Source organism: Cygnus olor, chromosome 1, assembly GCF_009769625.2.
Source record: "Cygnus olor isolate bCygOlo1 chromosome 1, bCygOlo1.pri.v2, whole genome shotgun sequence".
In the NCBI taxonomy this organism is placed as follows: domain Eukaryota; kingdom Metazoa; phylum Chordata; class Aves; order Anseriformes; family Anatidae; genus Cygnus; species Cygnus olor.
Genome location: NC_049169.1, coordinates 102,074,818 through 102,082,814, shown reverse-complemented (window position 1 = coordinate 102,082,814; position 7,997 = coordinate 102,074,818). Strand labels below are relative to the sequence as shown.

Sequence of the window (7,997 nt, the reverse complement as noted above, 5' to 3'; positions counted from 1 at the left end):
CTCCTGCGTGGTCTCCTCTCCACGGGCTACAGGTCTGGCCCGGAATCTGCTCTGGCAGGGGTCTTCCACAGGCCGCAGCCTCCGTCGGTGCAGGTCCACCTGCTCCACCATGGTCTCCTCCATGGGCTGCAGTGTGGAACCCTGCTCCACCATGGTACTCCATGGGCTGCAGGGGGACAGCCTGCTTCACCATGGTCCTCACCACAAGCCGCAGGGGACTTCTGCTCCGGCACATGAAGAACCTCTCCCCCTCCTTCTTCACTGACCTTGGCGCCTGCAAGGCTGTTCCTCACTCCTCTCACTCTCCCAGCTGCTGTGTGGTGCAGCTTTTTTTTCCCCTGTATTAAATATGCTCTCACAGAGGTGCAAAACAACATTGCTTATTGGCTCAGCTCTGGTCAGCAGTGGGGCTCTTACCTAACATGGGGCAGCTTCTAGATTCTTCTCACAGAAGCCACCACCCCTATGGCCCCCTGCTACCAAAACCTTGCCACGTAAACCCACTACACATGGTCATCCAGAGAGGTCCCAGATGATTGGAGACTTGCTAGTGTGATGGCCATCTACAGGAAGGGTTGTAAGGAGGACCCAGGAAACTACAGGCTTGTCAGCCTGCCCTTGGTGCCAGGAAAGGTGATGGAACAGGTCATGTTGAATGCAATTACACAGCATGTGCAAGACAACCAGGAGATCAGACCCAGCCAGCATGGGTTCATGAAAGGCAACTCTTTTCTGACCAGCTTCATCTCTTTCTGTGACTGGGTGAGCTGCCTGGTGGATGAGGGAAAGGCTGTTGACGTAGTCTACCTAGACTTCAGCAAGGCCTTTGACACAGTCTCCCACAGTATTCTCCTGGAGAAGCTGGCAGCCCATGGCTTGGACAGGTATACTCTTTGCTGGGTTAAAAACAGGCTGGACCGCTGGGCCCAGAGGTGAATGGAGTGAAGTCCAGCTGGAGACCGATCATCAGTGGTGTTCCCCTGGGGTCAGTGTTGGGGCCCATCCTCTTTAATATCTTTATTGATGATTCGGATGAGTGCACCCTCAGTAAGTTTGTAGACAACACCAAGTTGGGGGGAAGCGTCAATTTGCCAGGGGGCAGGAAGGCCCTGCAGAGGGACCTGGACAGGATGGGTCGATGGGCAGAGGCCAATGGGATGAGGTTCAACATGGCTAAGTGCTGGGTCCTGACTAAACCTGTCAACGCTACAGGCTTGGGACAGAGTGACTGGAAAGCTGTGCAGAGGAAAGGGATCTGGACGTGTTGGTCGACACTTGCCTGAACATGAGCCAGCAATGTGCCCAGGTGGCCAAGAAGGCCAACAGCATCCTGGCTTGTATCAGGAATAGTGTAGCATGCAGGACCAGGGAGGTGATTGTTCTCCTGTCCTCTGCTCAGGTGAGGCTGCACCTTGAGTACTGTGTTCAGTTTTGCGCTCCTCACTTCAAGAAAGACACTGAGACCCTGGAACGTGTCCAGAGAAGGGCTATGAAGCTGGTGAAGGGTCTGGAACACAAGTCCTATGAGGAGTGGCTGAGGGAACTGGGGTTGTTTAGCCTGGAGAAGAGGAGGCTCAGGAGAGACCTTATTGCTCTCTACAACTACCTGAAAGGAGGTTGCAGTGAGGAGGGTGTCGGTCTCTCTTCTCAGGTGACAAGTGACATCCCTCAAGTTGTACCAGCGGAGGTTTAGATTGGCTATCAGAAAAGATTATTTTTAGATTGGCTATCAGGAAGGCTATCAGGCCTTTCTTCACAGAAAGGGTGGCTGGGCATTGGAATGGGCTGCCCAGTGTCATGGTGGAGTTGCCATCCCTGGAGGTATTTAAGAGATGTGTGGATGTGATGCTTAGGGACACAGTTAAGTGGTGGACTTGTAGCATTAGGTGGATGGTTGTACTTCATGATCTTAAAGGCTTTTTCTGACCAAATTGGTTCTATGATCCTGTGGTCTTTATACCACCTCCTACTGTATTTCTATTTCAGCTGTCCCTTTGATTTTTTTTTTTTATAATTATTTCTCATCTCAAGAAGCTATCCATTCTGGGGTCAAACACAATGGTATGAATTGCACCATTATCATTTTTAGTTTGTTTGGGGGGGTTTGTTTTGTTTGTTTCTTTGTTTTTGCTTTAGGAAGTATCCTGAATTGAAATACATTATGAACACCATGCACAAATTACTCTTCTACAGTTGTGACATGCTGCAGTGATGAGAACAAAGTATATTTATTTTCTAGAGGGGTACTCAGAGAACCTGTTCCCAAAGGTAGACATTAACATACCCTAGCACGACATTTTTCAAAATGTACTTCGGGCTATTTGAAATTTCTGAATCAAATGAATGTGAAATCAATTCTGTCTCCTGTTACCATCTTCTGTGCAAGTGTAACTGCACTTGGGACAATTTGAAATCACAAGCTTGGAAGATCCTAGTTGGTCCATTTAGATTAGTCATCACCTTAAGTTCTTGATTTGGATGCGTTGTCCTGCACCCTTCCAAACCCTTCTGCCCTGTATCATTCAGGTTAGAGAGGTTTCAAGTCAATGGCCTTACTCCAGAAAGCAAGCCATCACATACTTAGTCCTAGCTGCAGTAGGGATCAAGGAGGGTATTGCAAATTTGAATTCCCCTGGCTCTCCAAATTGACTTACTGCTGGTTCGGAATTAGACCTGCCAGAGGCGAGGTGTGATCTGTACTCTGACTGCACAGCCCCCTTTGCGTGGGCAAGGGCCGGCTGTGGGCGGAGGGAGGCCGGACTGGCTCACTGTCCCGCCCCCGGGGCGCAGCCTGCTCGTCACCGGGTTATGCTATTCGTACCTGAACAAAGTTTAGAAAGTTGTTTAAATCTTCCTGCACTTTTACTTCCACCCTGAGGCGTGTGTGGAACTTCGTCAGTCAGTGCGCAGGGCTCGTTTTGCACCTTCGCCTGGGCGCCTGCAGGAAGTTGCGGGAGGTGAGTTGGGGGAAGGTATCCTGGGCCTAAAGTGTCAGGAGAGGAAAGACAAGAAGAGCATGCAGAGCCAGATCATCCCCCTAGCAATGCTGCTGGAGGAAATGCACAGTGACAGCTGCTTCTCCCTTCTCTCCCTGATGTCTCAACCGTGCTCTGCTCTTCCTCTGTGCTCCTCCTGTTGCAAGCTCTGCTTCCTGTGAGGGAGGTCTGCAAGAGAACACTGCTTTTGCAATTTTATCGGGCCTGGGCAGGGTTTTAGGAGGTTCAGGGCAGCCCGCAAGTGATATCCGTTATTAGCACATTTCCTGTCCCCAAGTGCCAATCAACATTTCTGCCCATTCTCTCGGAGCTATGAGCTGCACACCTTGATGGTATAGACTCCTGCAACATGTGTGGGAGGCACCTACTGGGAAGAAGCTTGGAAAAGCTCTTGTGGGAGAAGCACCTCCACCTGTTTGCTTGGTGTGTGGCTGCCCTGCTGACAGTGGAACAGAGGTGGCACAGGGATGTTTCTGGAGCCGCTGTGAGTGTTGCATACAGCACTCGCAGCCCCTGACCCTTTTGTTAACACTCATGCTGGAAGGCAGCAGGATTAGAACCGCAGTTCTAATGCTTCATTTGCTACTGCACTGCCTGCTGTCATGAACTTGAGCAAGTTGCTTTAGCTCATTTTGCCTTGGTTTACATCTCTGTGTAATACTGGTACCAGTACTAGGGCAAAAAGGGGTGAGACGCTTGCAATTGGATTGACAGCTGAGTGTACTGGAGTGCCAGGTGTTATAACTCCTTCTACATAAAGAATATTTCATAAATGTGGTGCCCAAAAGTGCTGTAACTGGTACTATTTGTAGTGGCTCTTCTACAGTCTTCATGTACTAGGGCAAGAAAAACAGTGTCACAGCAAAATCACTTTATGTCCGGCATACTTCTAGAGCTGTCTAGTTGATTTTCATTGTATGCTTCCCTGCAAATACAAAAGATAATTGAAGTTGTGACTGGTGACTGCCTTCAGGGTCTTCACACTGAATGCCTGTGATGACAGTAAATTGTAGTTAAAAAGTATATTTACTGCTACCAAGATACTTTTATATATACCGATACAACAGATTTTGACTAAATGTAATGTATACCAAGGTCTTTTCCAACCTTAATGATTCTAAGGCCAGGGCATGGTGATAGGGAAGAGAATGTCTTCTTTTAGCAGGCTTATGTCAGCTTAAAATAATTATGGTGTTACATTTTATCAGCTTTAGAAAAATTTCAACATAATGCTAAAAGATAACTCTGACACTAAGTCAGTTCTGAAGATATCCCTGTTCATATGTCAGTCAGGTTACAGAAGCTGACAAAATAACAAAGGTTATTTTGAAAATGATAGTTTGGTTGTAGGGAAAGTTGTTTTTATCTTCCAGTATCTGTAGAACATAAATGTTGCCTCTCATAAGAATATTTTTTGTATAAATCTATGGTAACCATGGTATTAAGTAAACTTACTACACTTTTTTTCTGATGATTTGTGTTTTGAAATGTACTGCTAAAGGCCAAAGAGAGAAATTCTGTTTCTCTTGTGTTTAGCACAGACCTGAATACAAGGGGTATAGGTTAAAGAAAAATATATGAAGAGTTTCCTGAATGTTGCGGTTGATTTTTTTCTTGCCATACACTAGCAGTCATTTGTGTCAATGTTTGCAGAACTGACAGGGTGTGGCTGTGACTTATAAAGCAGATCTTAACAGGGAAATTCCTTCAAAAATAAGAGTCTGAAAAATTAGGCACAGTGACTGTAAAAGGCGCTGCTACCTTTTTTTTAAAGGAGACTAAAGCAGGGCTAGTCGATCTGTATGCAGGCATGTGAGTAAATGATCTAATTTCAGAGAATCTGTAGAATTTAACTGTTTTCATTAGTTTCAAGATGTGCAGGGCTGGGTGTTACATCTATCAGCTGAAGGATGCTTTCCTCAGTCAAGCTCTGTGCAGCGAATACATATATATATAAATGTCCTAAGTATATATATGGGTGTGGGTGTGTGCAAGTATGTGTGTGTGTGTATATATATATATATGTATGGAGTTATGATTGCAATAAACTATCAGCTTGTAAATTGTATCCCTGGATGATATTGGTGTTTTAATTTTTTTTTGCTATTGTGAGCCATATAATATTTCATAATCATTTATTTATTTTCTTTGTATGAGTGTTGGAAAAAGTCTTCTAAACTTAAAAGATGGGGCAAAAAATTTTTACCTGTAGACAAATGCTAAAAAATATTTAACTGAAACCTAGAAACTCAGAGACATAAATGCAGGTAAAACAGCTTGGTAAGTTTTTAACTGTCACAGTTAGGGAGAATGAGGTTGTCACACCTCATGACTTGTGAAATCTGTGCATCAGCACTGCTGTGCAGTTCAAGAGCCTGGTGATTTACAGTATACCAGATTGAAAAATCAGGATCAAAATACCAGCAATGACCTACCTGTTGAAGACCAGTCCCAAAATACCTCATGGTTAATTACCTGTAAAAATCTCGTAAAGCCCACATCCTTGGTTAGTACCATTTGGAGCTATGCTCATTTTCATCAGCTTGTGATATGATGTGTTTTTACATGGTGAAATTTTTTTTTTTTTTTGTAGCTAAAGGAATGGACATGGGGTTTCTTAACAGAATTTTGAATTTGTAAACCATTGAGTTTCTGAAGGGGATGGATGAGTGACAGGAACTGCCTATTTTATTTAAAACTGGCCTTGGAACAATTGCATTGCTGATCTAGTAACATAGGGTAAATTGCAGTTTTAATTTTTCATGTTATTACCAGCATTTGTAAAGTATCAGGACACTTTAGGAATTAAGAAAAACTACTTGCTGTGTAAGCTGCCTTGATGGTTAAGAATATTAATTCATTCTCTATTTTTTTTTCTGTACTACGTACTGTTGCTATGTAATTTTTTATGATGTGTATGAAAGGCGGGGCAACTTACAAGAGGGTGAGGCTACCATGATGTATTGTTTCATTTTGTAGTATTTAGAAAACATGGTGATATTTTCTGAATCATATCTGAGCTGTTTACTAAGTGTAAATAACTTTATCAAGCAGTGCATAGTGCCTTTTTATTCCACTTTTTTTTTTTTTTTTAAATCTGGTTTCATATTTCTCTTCTTTCATATGCAATTGGCTATCTATTATTTGGATAGTTTTCCTTTTTCTTAAGAAAATCTAGTAATGGACAGTACTAGCAGCATATACTGTCATGATTAGTCTGGTCTTTTCCTGCAGTTGTGGTCTTTTGTGAAATTGCTGAAATTTGAAAAAGAAAAATTTGATTTTATCTAGTACGCTTGAAATTTGAGACAGATCTCGTCAAGATCATTTTTGGGCTTCACTTGTTCCAGTGAATTTTGATATAATTAAACTCAATTTTATATTACTGTCACTGAGAAGTTGAAACTGATGGCTTGATTTTGGTTACCTCATATCCTGGTTTCAGCCAAGAATGAGCTTTATTGAATTAAATGAAGTTTAGGTGTGTAAAAGCAGTGTCAAAGGAGAATCTCATCTATACTGTTATACCACCGTAGTCTAAGTCTGGCTTGCTGGGGCATTTCCATGTAATACATTTGTGAGAGTGGCTATGTAGACTCAGAGCAAAGCTTCACCTAGCTTATATTGTATTTTTGAGACTGGCTAATACTAGAAATTTCAAGAAAGGGATAAAGAGAGAGAGCAATTAGGGAGTGATCTTTCCCTTAGTGTATATTCCCACAGTGATTGGTCACACTTCCTAAGCTAGAAATTTTCCTAATAAGAGAACGAATATAGCTGACCAGGCAGGTGTAATAGTCAAATGCCCGTGACAACATTTACTAACCTTGTTCATTTTCCAGGGCCTGCTGGAACGTCGCAGGCGCTATGACAAGCTTTGGTGACTTTTGGGGTGTAGAGTGCTATGAGCCCACCAGAGGGCTCACACGCTACGGAAATGAGTAGGTCAGCCTGCTGTGCGCGTGCTTTGTTTAAGCATCTGATCTCTGTGCTTTATAAAGCACCCTTGTATGTCGTGTATTATAACTGAAGTAAGGCCCATTACAAGAAGTTTCCTAAAACAGGCTGGTAGTGTATATAGCCAACTGTTGCCTGCTCTCGGGAAGTTTTTTTGTTCTGCTGCTCCATCATGTGAGGACTGTCTTGGGAAATGTCTTAAGTTTATAACTGCTTAGGAAAGATTTTGACAGCTAAGTTCTTTGGTCATTAAAACATTTTCAGCTTTGGAGAGTATTTGAACTGCAGTACTGGGATGCTCAGAGTTGCAAGAGAGCATGAGGAAAAAAGTTCTGAGAACTGCGTGCTCAGTGACATTGGGAAGAGCCCTGAAGCTAAATCAGAATGTGCTAGATCTACCAAGGTGATACCATGAAAGTTGGTCAAAGAAACTCTCTAATACTCGGTTAGGAGTTTTAGAAAGCAGGTGTTCTTTAATTGTGGTGCCGGATACCCAGGGAATCTCTCCACCTAGTGTGCGTGCCGAACCGTCCAAACTACAGGGGTTATATGCAGTCAAAACATACATATTCATCATATTTCATAGAAATAATCAACATATTCATACTATTTCCCGTAATTCGTTAAAATATGTAAATGTTTCTGACACATGCACATTTGTTTGACCACATTTGATTGTGGTCTTCCGGGGGGTCTGTGGTGGTTGTCAGTAGTCTTCCTCACTATGTTCGCTGCTTGAACCCAGTTGTTGCATATGCTCACACCATCTTGTTCTTTCTTGTTTTGTTGTTCCAACTTAGACATGCATACTAAACTAAGTGATTTACATGTCAAAAGACATGTGCACACCATGAATTCCTCAGCTGTTTTTTTACAGGCACATCTTTCAGGCCCAGGTTATCTTGCCCCCACTTGGGATACAATTCTGTATAGTCTTACAGATAAGGCTGACTAATTAGTCAACTATATGTTCTTTTGACTCGGTATCAAAGGTTTGCAGATTTTTGCCAAATGGAGTTAGAGTGTGAGAGTGATTTGCTCATC

At 43.1% G+C, this 7,997-nt stretch overlaps 1 protein-coding gene across 7 annotated transcripts in view; it reads left to right on the top strand.

Moving 5' to 3' along the window:
• The first annotated feature begins 2,753 nt into the window (after positions 1–2,753).
• Positions 2,754–7,997, top strand: part of CRACR2A (calcium release activated channel regulator 2A) — a 56,263-nt gene continuing 51,019 nt past the window's right edge. Inside the window, exons 1-2 of one of the 7 annotated variants that reach the window (XR_005824526.1) lie at positions 2,755–2,957; positions 6,839–6,941. The gene's annotated coding sequence lies outside the window, so the exon portion shown is untranslated. Of the gene's footprint in view, positions 2,958–2,978; positions 3,481–6,838; positions 6,942–7,997 lie in introns of those variants that run through there. The other 6 variants (XM_040574284.1, XM_040574293.1, XM_040574309.1 and 3 more) reach the window with 6 other exon arrangements.